Consider the following 17,912-nt stretch of genomic DNA (forward strand, 5'->3'; position numbering starts at 1 on the left):
GTTTTTCAACCTCTTCACACATTGAATCTCATCCAAAAATGGAGATCATGAAGATTTATGCTAGCCATGTTGGTTAGAGACTCCCACCAACTCTGATTTAATAGAGTGACACAAAGCATGGAGAATGCACAAAAAGAGCACGAGAGAGAGAGAGAGAGAGAGAGAGAGAGAGAGAGAGAGAGAGAGAGAGAGAGTATGTGGCACCTTGATAGCTCTCTTGTGAGCCGCACCTTATTGCCTTACCACTTAACACATAAAGAATGAGTGTATACATGTATAGTTAGTGTTATTTAAGCGAGATGGGTGGCCACCACATTAGGCTTTACCATAACATCTCATTCATACATTTTGGATTGTCTAGTAAAACTTTTGACTTGATAGATAGGATTCAAGAGCTAGAATAACTATTAGCATAAGCGTTAACCCCCATTTTATTGTAGGTTTATGATATTATTTTATACGAGTAACATTTTGACTTGATAGACATGATTCAAGAGTTAGAAGTACCATCTAGATGCCCTATGGGCTCTTTCCGATTATTAACCTTAAGAACACATAGATCATAATCTTTAATGGCTCTATTAATTAGATTCCTATTTAGTACTACAATTCCCATACTACATAAGTGAACAAGTACTGCGATTCCCATACTACATAAGTGAATGAGTACTTGCATTTGAATAGCTAAAACATGGGAATCTTCCACCCAATAAAGAGTAATATCTTATGTAATAAATGTTTGAAAAGGAAGCACATGATCAGAGAGGTGAATACAATGAACTACTTCATGTAGTCACTAATCATCTTGCTCAATATGATATGCTCCTTTGGGTTGGGACATTCTTAGGATGTAAGTACCTAATAAGCATTCTTCATTAGATTTGAAGGTAAGGAGCTTATGATGTATTAACACTACAAATTCTAGAGAGACAATGGTTTAACAATTAATACATTATTTGCATAGAACTATACTATACAATAAAAATTCCTTTCTCCATAGGGACAATGGTTTCAAAAGATGTCACTCCATGCTAATTTGCGTCCTCACTTTCTACATGGACTAGTTAACATGTTTTCTCCATAGGGACAATGGTTTAAAAACATGTCATTCCATGGTAATTTGAATCCTCACTCCTACATGGAGACCCTGACATTGTAATCGTACTTCCTCAAATGAGTGATCACAAATTTCATCTAGTCCCTTTTTATCACAACATGCTCTTCTCTAGGGTGATGTAATTACAAGCCTCTCCTTCTCCATATAGTTGTCTTCAAGATCAAATGCACATATTTTCCCTTTTTTTAATGAAAGATATTGGATTACAAAATAGAAATGTTTTACAAAGGGCTTTCTTTTCAAACAACAACATTATATATCCTTTAAATATTGCAAGACTAGTCCAATGAAGCAATTAAAGAGACATAGATGCTTTGGCTTTAAAGTGGCAATAGATGGCATGTTGCCTAAAACCAAAAAACAGAAATGTCACACCCACACACATATCTGTGCATGCATGCACATATGATCTCTCTCTCTCTCTCTCTCTCTCTCTCTCTCTCTCTCTCTCTCTCTCTCTCTCATTATAAACTTATCATGTACACACAAATGGTTTTCAATCCATTGGTTGTTTAATAGAAGGTTAGCAAGTTTATATAGTATACCAATTACAATATGCTATGGTGATTATGGATCAAGGTGAATAGGAGTAACCTTTTCAATTGGTTGTTTCCTATTTAGGGATGGTTCATTGATTTTCCTTGTGTGGCAAATGCCATAACATATTGTAAATAAAAATTATTGTGATGATGTGCACATATGTTATGTTTCAAGAATGCCATGCTTGCTCTATCCTATTTCCCTCCAAATTCTCAAGAATCTTACTTTGTATTTGATCATAGCTCAATGCTTATAACCAACTACTTACTAGCAATCATCAAATCTCCAAAAAGAAAGCCATTACCCATCATCCTTTTGAGTGAACCAATTTTCACATTTCCTCCTCCAACCATTCACCCCTCTAACCATTCACCCATGAATCAACAAGGTTTTGTAATAATATATTTTAACTATGTACTTCATGGTGGGTTTTCACCCAATTTAGGTATCAGCCACATAATTGCTGAAAACTTTTAGACCTTTTATTAAGCGTCAATGAGGTGCCACAAATAATCCTTGTTCCTCATCCCTCATATGGGTTGATAATCTTCTATGGTATCTTCTTCAAAATCTCCCAAAATTTATTTTCTTTCCTCTAGGCCAACCAAAATCTTTGTATTCATATAATGGGTCTCTACCATTCCTATAGAAGTTAGATAAACCCTAATCATATATTACTTCTTTCATTCAATCGTGCTTGATGTTGTAAAGAACCTTTATTATGCTCCCTCCACCACTTATCTATTGTCCAAGTTAGTCAATATCCTAGCTACTACCAATACCATTGAGATAATACTCTAACCATAAGAATATGAAATTACCAACAAGAGAAGCTTTTTCCTCTAGCAGAGGATCATCTTTGAGCTTGAGGCTAAGATAATATTGAGGAATAGCCAAAGTCCAAGAAGTTGCTAAAGCATTAGACAACATAAAAAATTATGACCGTGTTAAATTTATCACCACACAAAATAATTAGTTCCTTTCATAAATAGCAATGGAAAAGTAAAAATTTTTTATGAAAGGAAACTTCAATAATTAGTTCCATAACAAGGAGGAAAAATTCATGGCTGCCATGAAACCTTGAGCTAAAGTTTTGAATCCAAGTTGAAGCAAAGGATAAAGAAGCTCCTCAAATACCAAGTCTCGCACTAGTTGAAAGGTAAAGCCCGAGTGGAAGTACATGAGTGGAAGCTAGTGCAAAACAACCAGCTTAGAATATTCCTTAGTGGCAACAGACTAGGGAAAGTCCATAATATGGTTAAACAATGCAACCAAACTACCTTTCCAAGCTGTAAAAGGAAGATCCCTCCAAATCCATCATCAATCTATATTTCACCCAATCAAAGTTCTTTCAGCTAACCTTATCATTTGTTTGCACCATCTAAGCTTCATAATGGAAGCACACGAGTGGACAGAGCCATCTTTATATCACAACTGATTTAAAATTAAAGTAGTTTCTATTATTCTCATATATGCAATGTATTCTCTACTCGTTGTTCGGATTTTCTCTATAGTATCATGTATATTATTCTCATATATGCAATGTATTCTCTACTCGTTGTTCGGATTTTCTCTACAGTATCATGTATATTATTCTCATATATGCAATGTATTCTCTACTCGTTGCTCGAATTTTCTCTACAGTATTGATGCAAAATACTTCATGTGGTGGATTAATGAGAATTCCTATTTGTTTTGTATAATCCAATAGACATTTGTATGGATTTTCGAAAATGTGGCTAGGTTCCTATGCAATTTCTTGGTAAGTTCTTGAATAGCTATGTCCAAAGCCTTCAAGGCTTTGGCTAACAAGGAATTCGCTGATGAAAAGAGGCGATTGTGGGTGACCCACCTAAATGAATTTTATGAATTTTAAAAAATCCCATGCCAATTGGGATGGAGAACATTGTTCGAATATGCAAGTTTAATTCACTAAAAATTGGGATCTAACTAGTGAAGATATCTACTTCATCTAAACTACTTTCAACAAATTTGTGGCCATTTAATCAATTTAAATATACTAACTAAATTAATCTTTTACACATGAATAATGGAGTTTGGGAAGCTTTGTCCATCCTTGAGATAAAAATATGTTTGGTCACATTGTAATTCATCTATTATTCTTTTGTCTTAAATGCATGCTTTTTTATTTTATTTTTATCAAGGGAATTTTTCATTGAATGCAATGAGAATAATACTTTTGAGGAAACTTTTCTATGCTTGGCATGTTTCAATATTTAATAAATGATGTAGGGGATCGACATGCAACCCAAAGTTCATCTACTAAGTTGAAAGGATCTAGAGGAAATACTGGAATACAATTGAGATCCTTGCTCAAATTGTCTTTCCAAAAGGGATGGTGCAATATTTGAACATCATTGGTAATAATGTATGTACCAAATTCATCTACTTTTCTACAAAATGGTCTAAACATTTTAAAGGAGGTAGAAATATTGAATGGTTTCTCAATCACTTCTTTGGGTTTATATGTTATTCTACTAATGCTATCAGTATATTTCCAAACACTTCTTTGGGTTTGTATGCTATTTTACTAATGCTATTAGTACATTTCCAACCAAAATCTATTCTATCATTGAGCGAAGCATACTATAACTTGAAATTAGTGGCAACTTCAATAAAGATGTCTTTTGGTTTTATTCAATCAAAGCCCTTGTTTGTGAATAGAATAATGGCAACTTCAATAAAGATGTCTTTCGGTTTTTATCTCAAGGATGGACAAAGCTTCCCAAACTCCATTATTCATGTGTAAAAGATTAATTTAGTTAGTATATTTAAATTGATTAAATGGTCACAAATTTGTTGAAAGTAGTTTAGATGAAGTAGATATCTTCACTAGTTGGATCCCAATTTTTAGTGAATTAAACTTGCCTATTCGAACAATGTTCTCCATCCCAATTGGCATGGGATTTTTTAAAATTCATAAAATTCATTTAGGTGGATCACCCACAATCGCCTCTTTTCATCATCGAATTCCTTGTTAGCCAAAGCCTTGAAGGCTTTGGACATAGCTATTCAAGAACTTACCAAGAAATTGCATAGGAACCTAGCCACATTTTCGAAAATCCATACAAATGTCTATTGGATTATACAAAACAAATAGGACTTCTCATTAATCCACCACATGAAGTATTTTGCATCAATACTATAGAGAAAATTCGAGCAACGAGTAGAGAATACATTGCATATATGAGAATAATATACATGATAGTGTAGAGAAAATCCGAACAACGAGTAGAGAATACATTGCATATATGAGAATAATAGAAACTACTTTAATTTTAAATCAGTTGTGATATAAAGATGGCTCTGTCCACTCGTGTGCTTCCATTATGAAGCTTAGATGGTGCAAACAAATGATAAGGTTAGCTGAAAGAACTTTGATTGGGTGAAATATAGATTGATGATGGATTTGGAGGGATCTTCCTTTTACAGCTTGGAAAGGTAGTTTGGTTGCATTGTTTAACCATATTATGGACTTTCCCTAGTCTGTTGCCACTAAGGAATATTCTAAGGTGGTTGTTTTGCACTAGCTTCCACTCATGTACTTCCACTCGGGCTTTACCTTTCAACTAGTGTGAGACTTGGTATTTGAGGAGCTTCTTTATCCTTTGCTTCAACTTGGATTCAAAACTTTAGCTCAAGGTTTCATGGCAGCCATGAATTTTTCCTCCTTGTTATGGCCTAAAAATACCGAAGCAGAAACAAAGAAACACCAATTCTACTTGAAATATTCTTATTGCTACTGCGGACAACTTCTTGAATTGGTTTACATACATATTAATCATTTACTCTTCAAGACTAATATGCAAACATAAAATATACATTAAAATCACTCATAGAACAAAGAATACTTTCATCATGATTGTTCCTAAATAGATAACTTATTACAAACATCACTAATTTTCAAGAAATAAGAACAACATAGTAGAATCAAGCATCACAACAACCCGATATAGATGCTACTTTGAAGACCTTTCCTTCATCACAACCAAAAAGATTTGAAAAGATACCATTAAAAAACCACAAGATAGGCACCACCTTTGTAGATGAAGTCTCATGACATTCAAGGTCGCTTTACATATGTTGATTTCATGCACCTACATTCTTACAAGTGCTAAGGTGAAAAGTACTAAGGTGGCCAATGCAATTTGAGCCTTAACACCTAGCACAATCATCTTGATTGGGATAGTCAAGACTTGAACCCACCAACATGCAGCTAATTGGTATGAATCATGAAACTTAAGTAGCATGATGACTAACTCATAGAACATAGTTATACCTTGCTAGAGGCCTTGCATCCCTTAATAAGCCACATTGAGCAGTAATGAGTAGGATATTCAAAGCCCTCTAGTGTAGTTGTATAACTAGTCCTAAGTGTCTACAAAATGAGACTAATAATTGTGATGAAACAAAGCAGAAAATAGAATAGAAATAGAAACTAGAGACCGTAACTAGGTATATAAGCTATAATGGCCATAAAGAAGACACCTCAATAACTAACCAATCACCACTACATCCTAAAGAAGAATCATGTTCCATCCCCTTCAACTCTATATTCACTTCATGAAGAACTTCATTAATTATAGCATCATTGTCACCAATCTAAAACTATTTCTATTGCAACAGAGAAGCAACATATTCATCACTTTTCCTTTTAGCATCTAAGGCATTAGCAAATCTTTCACTCAAGTCCAAACATTTAGTCTCTAACTCATGCACCTTATTAACCAATGCTTCTTTTTCCTGCAACAATGAATCATTGTCAACTGGGACAAACAAATCCTTGAGTATGGTATATGGTTGAGATATATCACCAATAAATCTCTCAACTACCATATCCTATGCATTTTTGACATCAACCAATAAAGCATTTTTTAATATCTTGAAGTTTAGATTTCAACACCACGGATGCATCAACATCAACCTCAATGTTTTTCAAAATTTTCTTCTCAACCTCTTGTAGAGGTTGAAACCTGTGCGACAAACAGCCTCTAAGTGTCTCATTCACCCTCGGGCCTGATAGGCTTTGTAGATCAATTCTTTGGCCATCTAGACGGGATTTAGGGGCTTTCGGTTACGTTGCCTTGCCGTTTTTGGGCTCGATCAAAGTTTTATGGCTCGGCGGGTTACCTCTAGGTCTTTGGGTTTCTAGGTATTGCAATAGCCCACTCAAATTGTTAAGCAGCTATGCCTTACGATTTTGTTTACTCGGTGTGCCAGAATCAGGCTCTAAACGTTAGGAGAGCTTACGACAGGTTGCGTTGCTAAGCTCCAGTTGTGTCAAGTCAAATCTCTGAGACTGAGTTAGACACACACTCGGTCCAACTGGTCCGAATTGCAGGGGCCGAGCGAGTGACTCGGATGCGGGCTGAATCATGCTTGTCCGAGTGCAAAAAGTTTTTCATAGGTTGAGGTCTGAGTGGAGTAACTTGGACAGGCCGAGCCAGATGTTGGGCCAAGGGTCGAGTCAAGTCCTGGGCTGAGTGGACCTCGGGTCGAGTGGACTTCAAGGTGAGTCAGTTTGGTCAAAGGGCCGAGTGGAGTAACTTGGACGGGCCGAGTTGAGTGTTGGGCCGAGGGCTGATTAGGGTTTTCGGGTCGAGGTCCGAATGGGCGGGTCCGAGGGCCGAGTCTGGGACTCGGCCTAACAAAGGCCATTCGGACGGGCCGAACACGGCGTGACAAATGCTGCGCAATGATGATTTCGATCGAATCTCCCTAGTCAGGCAATCATTCCAAGCACAAACTTCCAAATCCTGGCTAAGGCACCAAGGGAAGTGATTTGTATACCTGGGGTGAGCAGTAGGTTCTCTGATGACGCGATTGAATCGAATCTTTGTGGGGGCTCTCTCTCTCTCTCTCATTGCAATGATTGCAAATGAGCTCTCCCTTGGCCTCCTAGCTCTTAAACCCCTTTCCGGGTAGGGCTTTGACATTCTTAATCATTCACTTGCAAATGAGCTCTCCCTTGGCCTCCTAGCTCTTAAACCCCTTCTCGGGCAAGGCTTTGACACTCTCAATCACTCACTTTCCGACATTAAGCATCCCAAGCCAACTTTTTGCCATTTTTTGCACGTTTTATGCCCTATTTTGCCCTGTTTGCAACAGTAAACCCTACCCTTTCCCGGTTTGATTTCCTAATCCTATCCTATACTAAATGCAATGAGAATCGAAAGCAACAAATTGAAATGATTTCTCCCTATTTTCCAATCATCAAACAAACAAACTAGCCCAAAATACTTGTTTCAAAGATCAAAACACCCAACCTTCTTGTTAGAATATCAAGCTCTTTTATGTGCGTTTGACCGGACACAGCTAGTCTGGCTAGATCTGTTAGAATATCAAGCTCTTTCATACATGAGCTGGACACAGCTAGTCTGGCTAGATTAGTTAGGTACATTAAATAAGTCGGTTCTACTTCTGGTGTGAATGGTCTTTATGACCTTAGGTTGTATATGCACTAAAGTGTGTGTTGAATGTATAATGAGAAGAATGGAGAGAGGAAGCATGTTGCTTCACTCTGGGTTGCTCTCTTTTCTACATCCATGAAAATGAACATGGTATCAGAGCCATGAATGGGCTCACTAGTGGAATGCACTGAAGAAGAAGACTTGAAGACTGACTTGAAGGGCTGGAAAAAGAAGAGGACTAATTGTCATTTCCATCAATGGTCACACAGAGGTATGCATTGTTGAGCATTGGATTCCTATTGCTTGAAGGAGGAGTTGTGGCTTGCTGAGGAGCCTTCCAAGGCTTGATTGAGTATTAGTGTGGGCCTATCATGACATTATCATCGAATGGTGCTGCTGTACACTCTTGACAGACCTACGTGTTTGAGCCTGATGAAGGCATGACTCCTGCTGAAGCCAAATCGACATGAGTGCTATATAAGAAGTCATCAAATGCTTGTGAGCATACATTGGAAGGTAGTTCAAGGTTACAAGAAGCCATTGTTGTGTTGGAGATCTATTATGAGCTAAAATTAGAGTACATAGACCTGGGACAGAAGGTTGAACTGCTGTATACAAAGTATACATAGCATATGCAACACTTTGGAAGAGCCTTGAAGCTCTCTGACATGCTTTATGGACCTCATTGGAGCCTAGGAGCATTCTGGAAGACATATGTATCAGTTCTCATGCCTTTGAGCTGAAATTCCTTGAAGAAAATACTCAGATCTGGAAGTGTAAATAGGCTGGAAACCTATCTCAAAATAGTGGGCAGCAAGCATTAGCTTCCATTGAAGCATTACATAACACTTGGCTGGCATTTGTCATATGTATGACATGGGATATGTCTGCTGGAGGTTTTATGGATTGAGTTGAGCATTAAGTGATCATGGAAGTTTAAGTCTAAGGCTAGTAATTACTACAGTGACATTGTCTTAGTGGTTGCAAGCAGTAAATGCAATCTATGACTTGGATTCATGAAGACAGGATGCCTATAGTTACCCGAATGCTCATGTATTGAACCTAACACTTCAAAGTGAATGTCTGACATGATTTGAGGCTGTTTTGGAGCTGGATAGACTTTGGTTTACTGAGAAGTTGCTGATTGCAATCTGTAAGCAGAAGGTTTGACACTTATACCTACTATCTATGCACTGACTTGTGCCCCATTGGTTATGCTTGGACTGTTACATGTACTAGCAGAAGTCTATGAAGGTTTGGGACATGTATGACATGTATATCACTCTATTTTGGGCTTGAAATCACTACTGGTCATTCACAAAATTACAGTTTTCAGATTGCATGTATATATCCTGGCAGTGAGGTTGGAAGAGTTTCAACTGAAGTAAATACATTGAATCTGTATTGACTGTTTTGCCTACAGGTTAGGCCACTTGGTTGTGGGCTGTTTTGGATTGTCAGTGGGCTGAAATACCCTATTTTTTTACTGCAATTAATTGCAAAAAACTTGGACAGCGAACTCGGTATTCCGATAGTCTATATGCCTGGCACAAGGCAGAGCAAGTATATTCTGCCTCATGAGAGAGGGGAATCGAGTAGTGCATCATAGCTTAGACACTCGCAGAGGGTCAGATACCCTATTGACAGGTTGACATACAGTGGCTACTCTGCAAAGCATTATGCTTACATGACAAAAGTGATGGAGATTAAAGAACCAGGTACATATGCTGAAGTAGTGAAAGATGAGGACTGGTGTGTAGCCATGGATGAAGAAATGAATGCCTTGGCTGAAAATAAAACATGGGATTTAGTGCCACTACCTGAAGGGAAAAAAACCATTGGCTGCAAATGGGTCTACAAAATCAAATGCAAGTCAGATGGCAGTGTGGAGAGATACAAAGCCAGGCTGGTCGCAAAGGGGTATGCCCAACAGTATGGACTTGATTATGAGGAAACATTCAGCCCTGTTGCCAAGATGGCAACCATACGCACTGTGATTGCCTTGGCTGCTGCTAAAGGCTGGAAATTGCAGCGGATGGACGTTAAGAATGCATTTCTTAATGGTGACCTAGCAGAGGATGTCTATATGGTTCATCCGGAAGGGTATGTTCACCCTGATTTTCAACATTATGTATGTAGGCTGAAAAAGGCATTGTACGGGTTGAAGCAGGCTCCGAGAGCTTGGCATGCTAGGATCAGTAACTACTTGCACAGATTGGGTTTTGCTATTGGCAGGGCTGATCACAGCCTATTTACAAAGAAGACTGACAGTGGCTTGGTAGTGCTGGTCATATACATTGATGATTTGATAATCACTGGTGATGATGACTTGGGCATACAGTATGTTATGAAGATGCTGAAATCTGAATTTGACATGAAAGACCTAGGAGAACTGAAGTATTTCTTGGGCATCGAGGTAGTTCCAGTTGAAAATGGTTTATGGCTGATTCAGAAGCACTATGCCATGGACATGCTGAAGAAGTATGGCATGGCTGAATGCAAACCGTTGGATACACCTCTTGATCAGAATGTCAAGCTGGACATGAACACTAGGGCTGAAGTAGAGGATGTGACTATGTACAGACAGATGGTTGGCAGCTTGATTTACTTGATCATCACTAGGCCTGACTTGAGCTATGCTGTAGGGCTCATAAGCCACTTTATGCAGAAGCCTAGAAAGCCGCACTTGGATGCAGTTAGACGCATTATGAGATATGTTAAGTCCACTGTAGAGTATGGGCTATTCTATGTCAGAGATAAGCCCTTGATATTGATTGGATACACGGATGAAGATTGGGCAGGTTGCTCATATGACCGTAGATCTATGAGCCCGATAGCTCCACGATCCTAGATGCTAGCTCAAGCATGCTCAAGCCTCCTCCATCTCCAAGCTCCAATCGCCATAGCCACGCGCGCAAGAGAAGGAAAGAGAAGAGAAGAGAAGGGGAGATGGTGAAGAGCTTCACCCTCTTGATCCCTCACTCCCACTCACTCACTTCCTCACACTCACAATCACTCCCTCTCTCAAGAGCACACACAAGCAAGGAGAGGAGAAGAAGAGAAGAGCTCTTGTTGGGCACACACCAAAGAATGAGCTTCCATTCACTTTTTGAACTTTATATATACAAACCCTAAAACCCCATGGGTACCCATCCTTTTTTACATGACCGGCCATTGTGGCAAGGTCCCTTTTTCTAATTCCCTCTTTTTGCTTCATGCCGTAGGCCTATATTCGACTATTCGTTTACAGGTGGCACAGGAGGGAGCCTGGCGCTCTTTTACAAGAGTTTTTGGAGTTTTTGAGGCGCCTTTTATTTAAAACTACGCTTTTGGCTGCGGCTTAGCTTTAGAGACCGCCTGCGTGTCCTTGCTCCTTTTCCATCTTCTTTTGGCTTTTTCATTCATCCTTCTACCTTCTCGGCTTGGGGTTAACAGTGTAACTCATATATTGTAGCTTGCACCAAGTTGTTCCAACTATAATAATCTTATGTAGATCCTTACTTTATCTTTCTTTATGGGTTATAATGCCTAATTGATATATTTGGAAAGTATAATGAAGTGAAATGAGAAAGTTTGCATTGCCTTCTTTTTGAAGGTTATATTGATGCCAGGAGGCATATTCCACAGTGGATTCCGTAAAACTAGAGGCATATTCCATGGTGGATTCTGTGAGATTTTTCAGTGGATTTTGTAAAACTATATTTGTTTGTCGGGGCTCGTACACAAGGTGGATTCCTTGTGTGAGAAGTTGACGGGGACGCCTGCCCTTTTTGGGCATCAGATTAATTTAATGTGCACGTGGGTGATTCCACAGCGGGTGATTTCGCAAATACATATCAAATCAATGGACGTTTATGAGTTTAGAGTGTACACTCGAATTAAATTAAGGTTAGGACATAGTTCCAACCTATTTAATTATTTTGTAGTTGAAGACTGCTAGATATTCACTTTTGTTGGGTTTTATCTTTTTATTTTCTAACTATTGTGAATGCTTCAATTGATGTGTAGAGCAGGCGGCAATGGCATTAGGTAGCACCAAGCGATGGTATGAATTCAAAATGCCTAAAAAATTTGCTATTTTTGATGGGCGCGTGTCTTATCACTAAAGACGTGGCACTAATATATATTTAGGTGCGCTTACTTATTATAGCACTTGACAAAACATTTATTATTTTGTATGCACATAGATGCTCTGTTTAATATTTTATTTTTTGACATTGTATTTGAATACATCCGACTTTTGGACACCCAAACACTTTACTTTATAATTGGGCAAAAGGAAACACAAAAGCCAAAAGCATGCTATTTGTAAAGTGGGCTATTATTGAGTTTGGAGATAAATAAATCTATGAATACATGCCTTGTGAAGCCCTCACATAAGGCATGGGGGGAGATTGCATCCAATTTGCCTTTTTGTCTCATGTCGTGCAAACTCTCTTTTTGCTTTTATGAAGGTTTTGTAGAGTTCTTTGTTCTTGGGGACCTTTTGGCATTCGATACTACGCATCCATACAACATTCGATCTGTGCACTAGTGGTATCACAGCGAAGCTGAGATCAAGAGCTTCCAATCGCTTACCATCTCACACGAAGGTAAATCTCCTCAAACAAACACGCTCTACAGGCTGTCTCACGATGAACTGACAATACAAGCGTGTTCCTAGCGGTGAAGAACCCCCTACTATACTCTCAGATTGTGAAGGACCTCTCCACCTCTGAAGTTCCTTTGCAAGTTGTTTTGTTGGCAGAGAAACAGATAAGAAATTTCATTAAGTTTGGAGTTTATAAGCTTAATAAGCTTAAAAGGAGCTTAATCCTCCACAATTTAACGATTTGCAATGGGAGTATGAAGTGGTCGTCATCGATTCTGATTAGGACGTGCTTCCGCCCGCTGTCCTGCAACAAATTGTTAAAATTACTAGGCTTTTTTAAAAATGTAATTTATTAAGCTAAAACTAAGGCCTAAAGTTCAATTGTTAACCTCCTCCATAGCGGGTGTTCACACTATGGTATTTTCGAATCAGTTTCGAAGGTCCAGCAAGCCTCTGTTCCCACCTACAACTTGGTAGAGCTGATTCACAACAAGCAGGCTGTCAGACACAGTGTATATGGAAGACTTTTTCGCTTGGAAGAAGACTGTTATTAATTGCTGTACCCGAGAAAAAGAAAAAGGCATATTAAAAAAAAAACAAGCCTTGTAAACCCAAATTTGAGCTATGCTTATCCTTTTAACGAGATTTCGAGTGTGTGAGATTGTTTGAGATTTTTGCAGGATGTCTGATCATCACATGGATAATTTAATGGGCGAAGGTGATTTGCCAGAGCCAAATATGGAGCAAAAATCGGATCTAATCATGATGCAACTTCAAGAAGAGCGAAGGGCACAATGAAGGGGATGTCAATGTTTACAAGCACAATTGGCTATAGTTCAACAATCCATTGTTGATCAAGACAGAGCACAACCTAAAGATATTATTCAATGCACGATTGATGCAACACTGCACAAGCTCTTAGGAAAGAGGCCAAGATAAGTAGAATAAATTTCAAATTCCATACTTTTAATGGGCAACATGATGGAAAAATTATTATTACTTTCATCAGTCAGTTTGACAACTATTTTCATGAAGAGCAATATGCTGAAAAAGATAAACTTAAATGTGTCACTAACCATCTAGCAGATAGAGCATCATTATGGTGGACTATTGTCTGCAATAGTGTTGATTGTCCCTCTACTTGGGAAGCCTTTCAAAAGATTTTTTTGCAAAATTTTCTTCCACCTCAATTCCATGAAAAAGCTATCAAACAGTGGGATCTCCTGCAACAAAGAGATCATGAATCCATTTTGCAATACACTAAGTGTTTTTGGACTGCCTTACTTCAACTTTGAATGCATGAAGATGTTCTTGAGGTGACCCACAAACGCAAGTATATGACCGGTTTGCTTGGTCACTTCTACGCGGAAGTGAATATGTTGAAGCCAAAGACTTTGGAGGATGCGATTTCTTTAGTGCATGATGCATAGGATAAAATTCAAGGATGAGAAAAGCGATCACAACAATTTTCGATTAATGGTAACTTTGGTACTAAGCAATTCAATTCTAACTTTTGAAGATTCAATCAAAATCGCTTTGCTCCTTTTTGTAAATCTTGGACTCGACCTCCTACTTTACCATCAATCGCTAATTCAAACCCTAATCCTTTTCTCCAACCAAATCCCAATATACCCAAACTTCTAGCCCTTACCAATAATGTCTCCAAAGCAAAACCTATGGTTTGCTACAAGTGTCATCAACCCGGATACTTAGCAGTGAACTATCAATCCAAGAAGAAAGCTATTCAATTAATCACTTGGGAGCATTTAATGACAAGGACCATGAAGATATACCAGACTTCATTGAAGATGATGATGATATCGGTGATAGTTGTATGATAAATCATATATTTTTGAAGTATCAGAATTGTGTGATTGTTTTCTTTGACGATATATTGGTTTTCAGTAAGAATGAGAATGAGCATTGTGAAAATCTATCTTTAGTTTTCCAATTGTTGAAAGAGAATCAATTGTATGCTAATCCTAACAAGAGTGAATTTTTTCAAACCCAAATTGAATAGGTCACATAGTTTCTTATGATGATATTCTTGTTGATTCTAAAAAGATAGAGACAATTTTGAATTGGCCAATCCCTAAAAATGTGCATGAGTTACGTTCTTTCTTAGGTCTTGCTAGCTTTTATAGAAAATTTGTGAGAAAATTTTCATTGCTTGCATTGTCGTTGACGAAATTGTTAAAGAAAGGTGTTGTGTATCATTGGTCTGACAATCAACAAAAGTATTTTGATTTGTTGAAACATGATTTAACACATGCACCTGTCTTGCAATTACTTGATTTTAATCGACCAATCTTTCTAGTAGTCATTGATGCTAGCGGATCAGGAATAGGAGCTGCTCTCATGCAAGATTCACATCCCATAGCCTATTCTAGTTGCAAATTTAAACCTTCTAAGTTTAAGTATTCCACCTATGATAAAGAATTATTAGCTGTAGTTCAAGCCTTACATCAATGGAAACACTATCTAATGGGATCCGAATTTATGATTAAAATTGACTAGCAAAGCATCAAACATATTCTTAGCCAGCCACAAATTTTTGACCGTCATATTAAATGGGCCGCTTTCATTCAAAGTTTTCATCCACTTATCCAATATCACCAAGTAACGCCAATGTTGTTGTCGATACATTAAGTAGAAGACCAAGTATCCATAATATTTTCGTTTTATCGTTTGATTCCCTTGTTTCTATGAAGGATACCAATGACCATGACCCCATTTTTCAAGCTGATTGGAACAAATTAGATGCTAATAATTGGATTCTAATTGATTCTTTGTCTCATTCTGATGGATTTATGTTTTATGAGAAAAGATTATGTATCATTGTTCGACATCCACTTAGTAACTCTTGGAGCATTTTCAGCAGATCACAAAACCTGTGGAAGCAATTGGGAACCAGTAAGTACTACAAATGGTTTTTGAATCAAGTATGATTTCCATCTTTTAACTGCATATACCAGCCCCCATACCAACAATTCTTCTTCTATTCAAGCTTTTTCAATTGCTCCAATGGATCTTCTTATATAAAACACATGCCTCATATAAGACATCCCTTTTTCCTTCTGCATTAAAATGGCTCCCACTACATTTTTCCCAATACTAATACTAATGAAGAAAGATTCATCCCAGTTTGGAGACATAAGAACTGGCAAAGTGCTTAGCTTTTCTTTAACATGCAAGAATGCATCCTCTTCAACTTGCATCCAAACTAAAGGATTCCTTTGAGTTGCTTTTTGTAAAGGATATACATACTTGGCCAACATATGGAGTGACCTTGATAGATACCTTAACTTTTGAACAAATCTCATCCGTTCTTTTACAATTTTTGGAGAATCCATTAGAAGTAAAGCCTCCACTTTACTAGGCTCAGGTGAAATACCATTAACAGACACTTCATGACCTAAGAGTATCACTCTAGTTCTTGCTATTTTACATTTATTGGGGTTTAGGTAACCGCCATCCTCATCAAGTCTGTAGAAAACTTGATCAAGTTTTTGAGAGTGTAATGCTCTTGAGTTGTACACACAAAAGTCATCCATAAACACCAGCAAAGATTTCCCAATGAAAGGGGCAAATACCAACTAACCCATCTTGAAAAGCTAGCATATGCATTCATCAGACCAAAAGGCATCACTCTATAATAGAAGCATCCCCGTGGGGTAATGAACATTGTTTTCTTTTGATCTTCTTTCGCTATTCTGATTTGGAAATATCCAGACTATCCATCACACACACTGTAAAATTCATGACTAGCCACTTGATCCAAGATCTCATCCTGCAACGAAAGAGGATAGTAGTCCCTCTTAGTAGCTATATTAAGAGGCTTGAAATCAACACATACTCTCCACTTTCCATTCTTCTTTGGTCTGATTACAATAGGAGACACCCACTGTGCATCATCAACAGGATAGATAAATCCCACATCAAGCAATTTTTGAATTTCAGCTTTTACATTTTCCTGAATTGTACCAAGTCTCCAAAGTTTTTGAGCCACTGGTTTATGCCCTTCTTTCAATTTGATATGGTGCACAATGTTGTTAGTACCCCTTAGTTGGTGATAGTCTATAGCAAACAATTTTGGGTATTTCTAAAAAATGACTGAATATTCGTCTCTTTCATCATTAGTCAAGTAATTTCCCAACATCTTCATAAGCTTAGGTAGTCCAACATTCATTTCAGGTTGCTGTAACATGTTTCCTGCATGAAGTCTGTACTTCCTGCAGCAATATTTACAACTTTTTCCTCTCTTTTTGAACCCTCGATTGACAACCCAAAGAGGTCAACATCCCTAGAGAGTAGGCTAGCTTCCCATTCTCTATCTTCCTCATCAAGGCTAGAATTTTCTAAATCACTACTTTCATCACCTCCAACATCACTTTCATGTCCATTTTGAATGACAAACCCTGTTTTACCCTCTTATGAATTGGCTTCTCTAGATAAAGTTCCAATTGACCTCTATACCAATCTTGTCTAGATCTCATATCAATCAACCACAGTCGTCCCAAAATGAGAGGATATGCCTCGAGTTTTATAGGCATAACATGGAAATCCAAACATGCTCTTTGGCCTCCAATGTTGATTTCCAAGTTCTCAATGACTCCCAAGCATTTCACTTTTGAGCTATTTGCCATTTTAACCTTAAACAATGACTTCCTTGTCATTTTAAGATGCATTTGCAACATTGCTTCTTTAGTGATTGCACAAACCTGCGCACCACCATCAACATAAACTTGATCAATTTTCTTTCCGTGTATCCATGCGTCCATGACAGGTATAATGTCTTTCACATCTGATAGGTATACCACTCCAACATGCTCAGTTTGGGTTTTTCCTTTCCTGATGCTAACCAAACCATGCCATTGCCTCCTCAAAGATGAGTTCATCTGTAGTATAGCTGACCATGTGTAACATCAGCCTTTTTACCTTTTAAATCCTTAAACAGGTTGTAAGGAACTTGATTGACTCCCAAAGCAAAGTCTCCCATTTGAATCTTCCTTCATTGTCTAGCTTTCCTGCTAGTTTTTGGATTATCTGCAACCCATTTTCCATTTTTAATCCTTGATGCCCTTTGAGTTTTAGTTTCAATATCCCTCTCTCTGACTCTCTTATTAGCAAAAACATCTGCATTTTCCCCATCATCAGACATGCTAGTTTTGATCAAATTCATACTCGATGTGCCTTCACCATGTCTTCTTTCCAACTATTGCCTAGCTAGTTC

This window comes from Lygodium microphyllum, chromosome 26, assembly GCF_053477565.2.
Source record: "Lygodium microphyllum isolate KBCC chromosome 26, Lygodium_microphyllum_v1.1.10, whole genome shotgun sequence".
Taxonomy (NCBI): domain Eukaryota; kingdom Viridiplantae; phylum Streptophyta; class Polypodiopsida; order Schizaeales; family Lygodiaceae; genus Lygodium; species Lygodium microphyllum.